This window comes from Heloderma suspectum, chromosome 17 (genome assembly GCF_057233095.1).
Source record: "Heloderma suspectum isolate Gila_16-S chromosome 17, 16-S_ref, whole genome shotgun sequence".
Lineage (NCBI taxonomy): Eukaryota > Metazoa > Chordata > Lepidosauria > Squamata > Helodermatidae > Heloderma > Heloderma suspectum.
In genome coordinates, this window is record NC_139474.1 from 1385760 (window position 1) to 1391240 (window position 5481).

Sequence of the window (5481 nt, forward strand, 5' to 3'; positions counted from 1 at the left end):
TTCTCAAAGTCACAGCTCTAGCTTTGGTTCCAGAATTTCAAATTCTCTATGAAAAGAAACCCAAACTCCATTGATAGGTCAGTATTTCCAGTTCCATCACAATGCTGACTGGTATTTGGTACCACATCCTGCCCACATTGAAGGGTTTTTGCTAGCAGAATCAATCTTGCATTTAATTATCTTTCCAGAAATGTTTAGCTCACTGGCTTTGCACAGTCACATCAGTTCGTATCTTTCAGCCCCCCAGTTTTTGACAGCAGAGGAACTCTGCATTGCTTGCTTATACCCTGCATTTTGCAAACACAACAAAACACAGCAAAGAGAAGTGCCTTTGCAGACAAACCTTGGTACCCAGTCACCATCCTGATGCAGGTTTTATTGGGTACAAACGACAAGCCATTGGCCAAAGCTTGGAATTGTATTTGGCCAGGCTAGGCAAAGGCAAATGTGGCTGTGTGAAAGTACAGTCGGAGGCCGATGTATTAGAGTTCTCTTGCAGACATTAGAGATCTCTTGCAGCAATGGGCACTTAAGTGGTAGGTTGGCCCTATTTTGATCCAGTCCTATACTCTCAGGGTATATCAGCACCAATCAATTTAACAGTCACGGCGTCCCCTAAAGAACCCTGGGAATTGTAGCCTAGTGAGGGTGCTCTGGCCCCAGTTCCATGAAACTGCAGGAATGGGTCTCTTAATTCCCAAATGCCCTATGCCCAGTTTTTGTTCTCCAGAAGACAGGCCAAACATAATGAGGAAAGGGACCAGCTTTCACTCCATTTTTCCATTTGGTAAGAGCAAAGTGGGAAGGGAGATCCCCATCAACTGAGCAGACGCCCCTGTGGCTGATGGGAGTTTTTAAGACACACATTCTTCTCTTTGCCGCAAGGTAGCGGCGATGGTAGGAACAGTAAGGCCTAGGGAGAATTCAAGCTGCATATAATATCAGTGCAGCCCCGTCTTGTACAGGGCATCTTTCTACTGAGTCAGAGCACCATCCGGCAGCTGCTCATCAGGATCTCGGGCAGAAGATCTTCCTGGCCTTGCTGTCTGGCATCTGCTGTGGAGATGCTGCAGGACCTGGGCCTGGGACGTTCTGCCATTGAACTCCCTTCGTGGAGCGGCCACGGCCCCACACGTCTTTCCCGTGAGGGGGTGGGGAGCCTGGCAACCTCAGTGCAGATTTGGGGATTGGCACAGACTGGAATTTAAAGTTCCCAGGTTACCAAGAGCTCATCCGATCATACTGGAGGGGTTGCCTTAAAAAAAAAATATCATTATCATCAATTTTTGTCTCCTTTATTGCTGGTGAATCAGACCAACAAGCCATCTCTACATACCTATCAAGGAAGATACATGTCAGAGCAAAAAATTAAGGTCATGGGCATTTTTTCTTTTTTTCTTTTAAGATTTTTATATATACATATATTAAACAAAAAGTAATTACTCAAATTTATTCCCATCCCCCTGCTGTAAGGAGTGCAGGGAACTTCCATGTGTGGGTGGGTGCCCCATACAGAATCCTCACTCCCCGCCCACCAACAGTATGCAGTCCCCCTCTCAGACCAGAGGTAGCTCTCGGTTTTGCAACTGAGGTTCTGCAACTTGGGTTGTTTCTCTTTCTTGCTACATTAAAAAATAACAAGGAGGGCAGGTGGGAGGAAATATATATATTTATATATTTATATATTTTTTAAAAGATGGGAGTTAAAATACTGCTATTAAACTAGAGTTGCTACATCAGGCTTTCTTTTAATATATATGTATATGTATATATAGATTAGATAGATAGATAAATGGTTATTGGAACTAAAAGAAAGATTTGTTTTTCTTTAAAAGAAATCAGGAGGTAAGACCTGCCTAGCTCACGAACATTTGTTCTGAGACAGGATACATACCACTTCCATTTCTAATTGGCAAGTGTGGATATTGGTTTGGGTTTTATGTTCTCATTCATATTTAAAAGAGGGAAATATTCTAATTTTTTTCATCATGCGTGTGTATGGGGTGGGGGGACGGCAGTTTCAAATTTTCATCTTGATAAGGAGACAATGGGGAAAAACAGAGGAAAGGAATTGATCCACATGCCCCCCGCCCCCCGCGCACTATCCTTCCACATTTTCCCTGCTCACCCGAGAGGGCCAGAGCTAAATTTTCCCCCCACCCCGGATACACACTTCCCCACAAAAGGAGTCCTCCTTCGTTCTTCTCCCACCATTGCTCGGCATAAAATAATAAAACATTGATTGAAAACCTTCTCACGTTAACTACAAAACAGACTTCACTCCGCCAAGAACAACTAAATCCAAAGAATATATCCACCCCCCCACCCCCCATGGGGTGCAACGTCGTCGGGGGAGCGCTGTTGGACAGAGCACTGTCATTCACGTCCCACCTCGATTCCTTCGCCCAAATATTTTGAACATCCTCTTTTATCTACATAAATGGGAGTCGGCAAGGTGCCCCCCCTCAAATGGAATCAAATCGATATCTGTTAGTTACCTCTTGCTTGCGTTCTCCCAAAAGACAATGTAATTCTCTCTGCTGCCCTCCTTTCCTTTCCCCCACTTCTACTGGGATTAAGACAATCCTACTTAATAAAGCAAGTATTATAATGTTTCCTTTTTCAGGAAAAAAGGGGAGACTGTCAGAATTAATGGCACCCATGATGGGTTTGCATCTGAAAAAAACTCATGAAACCAGGTACTAAGATTGTAAAGTCTTTGCAGGTTTTCAAAAGGAATGCATAGGACATTGTTTTGCTGGCCCCAGGAGACCTGCCAAGGACAGGAGGGTGCAGGCCACACCCTTTCCCTGCAGCGTGGAAACCAGGGCAGCTCTGGATGAATTTGGGTAATAAAGCCATCTGTCAGGGATGCTCTGACTTGGATTCCTGCATTGAGCAGGGGGTTGGACTCGATGGCCCTTCCAACCCTACTATTCTATGATTCTATGACATTTTGCCAGCTCTGGAAACCTAGAGGCCAACGGCCATCCCACCCAGCCCCACATTGTCCTCCTTGCAGCAGTCAGCCTTTGCTCTCATGGAGAACATTCATCTGGGTTTGCCACAGAAATATTCGTATTTCTCATGGTGGCTGACTCAGTCCAGACCAAAATGTGGGATCGCCATCAAGACATAGCTGCATACTAGAATTTGGAATGAGAAAAGATGGCTTGTGTTGCAAAGCTCACTTGAATGTAAAAAATGAAAATCATTTTGACCCAGGGATGTTTTCACACCCAGATGCTGGCATAAAACTGCAACACAGAATTAATCCACTTTAGCTTCTAGGATGGGTGGGAAGGCCCAAAGTTGAGCTGACAGTGTCCCCTTTAGCAGAGTATTATCTTTTCAGTGAATAGTGCAGAACCTATGAGGTGATCATCCTTTATCTCAGCCCCATGCTTTTTCAGCTCCTGGATAATACATATATTTTGTCACAGTTAGAAAACTCCCAAACCCTGCAGCCCCAGCTCCCTCCCTTGGAACATGGATCATAAACAGTTGTCATGTTTGGCAGAATGCCGCTCGGGCTTTTGCCGAAATAAATAATGGTCAGCGGGCAGGACTGCATGTACTCTCTGTGCTTCTGTGATTGCACTGCGCACGCACAGAATCCAGACAGGATTTGGCATCGTGAGAAATCAGGAGGCAAAGAAGGGTTTGAAAATGAGTGGATCTGAGGTGTTAGTCTCAGAAGCCATGTGGGATGGACTCTAGGCAGTCATAACAAGATCTCCTGTGGCTGAGGGATGGAGCTTTGGTGTTACGCATAGCTCTGTGCTTCTTCCCAAGGCTAAGAGGAGTGCATTATGCTATGCAAAATAATTTACACAAGGTTGCAAAATTTGGGGTAGAATTTTGAAATTCTGTTTAGCACAAGAGTACACCCAGCGCTGTCATTAGATGATCGAGGACCATCTAGGACAAATCAACAGAAGTCAAAGGATGGTATTCAGGCTAGAGAAAAAGAGATTATGCTCAGGAAGAATGTTTAGTTATGATAAAAATAAGTCTCCTGTAAAGTATACAAGGACAAAAATATTCAGAAACTCTTGCCTTCTAGAACCATTTCTAACAAGTTGCAAAGTTTCTTGGTTTCAAAGTTTCCTTCTAAATAAGGGTCCAAGAATTGTAAGCAAATGTAAAAACAGGAAATGGGAAAAGGAGTATGTGTGAGTGAGTGTGTGTGTACATACACACACATGCGCGCGCACACACACACACACACACACACATATATATATATATAGTGACTTGGTTGTTTTGATCCACCCCTTTCATTCTTGGCAATTTGGCATCCAGGTAGCAGGTTGAACAAACCTGCGTACTTTATGTTGCTGGGGTGTGAACTGGCGTGGAGGCGAGTTCAGGAGCTCGTCTCTCCAATTCCCAACAGTTTGACAAAGTATCTGATGTAACAAAAGCAGGAGTCAAATGTCTTGAAATGATTAAAGATGTTCAACAAGGCAATTCAATATTATTATTTTTTTCTCCCCCCACCCCTTTTTTGAGCATGTGTCTGCTTCATTCTGAAAAAAATAGAATATATAAAACTAGGCAACCTCAGGAAGATCCAGATGAGGACAAGTGAAAAGAGGTTTTGGTCCATAAGGAAATACTCTTTTTTATCTCTTTACTTGATTTTGAGTAACAAAAGTTTTGGTCCAGTTTAAAAAGACGACAAAATTATATATAAACATGTTAATTTGTATATATTTTTTTGCTTTCCGTCGGGTTGTAGGTTGGTTTTAAGTGGGCTGTTTTGCCAGTATTGCATGATCATCTTTCTTAGGTTTTGGTGTGAAATTGTTGTTGTTATTAAAATCAAAAGAGAACGAAAGAAAAAAGCTTCTCTTTTTGTGTGTGCGTGTGCATATACCTTTGAAAGTGTATGAAATTGCATGAGGAGCAAAATGCAGAAACATGGAGGTCAACCTTCACAATTTCCCCTTGAATGGAAAACTGGAAGGGTTGATTTGTGTGTATGTGGAATTTTGCTTTTGTTTTGGAAATACCCTGTTAGTGACTCCTGATTCTTATTAGATGAATCCCTGCTCAAATAGAAAAAGAAAAAGAAAAGTTCGAAAACCTTTGTGGTGGCTCAGAAGACTCAAAATGAAAATTTAATAGTGGCCAGGAGGATTTTCCTAAAGGGCTCTTCCAACCCTCTTTTCCCCTCTTCACTGGCTCTAATATTATTTATTTCATTTTATTTTTTTTCTTAGGAAAAAAATAGAGGAAAAAGAATATAAAGGTCTTTAGCTGCTTCTTTTTCTTTTTAAATGTTTGAGGTAATACAGTTGTGCCCTCCTATGATCAGGTTCCCAGAGGCTGATGGTTTCTCTCTTTTCATTCCTTCCTGTTTACCCTCCTGATTTAACGTCTTTCCGAGCTTTGTCCACCAGGTAGGTTCAAGTCCCAGCCACATCAGACCACGTTCAGACCAAGACCAAGGCTGGGTTTGTGGGATGGGAAAAT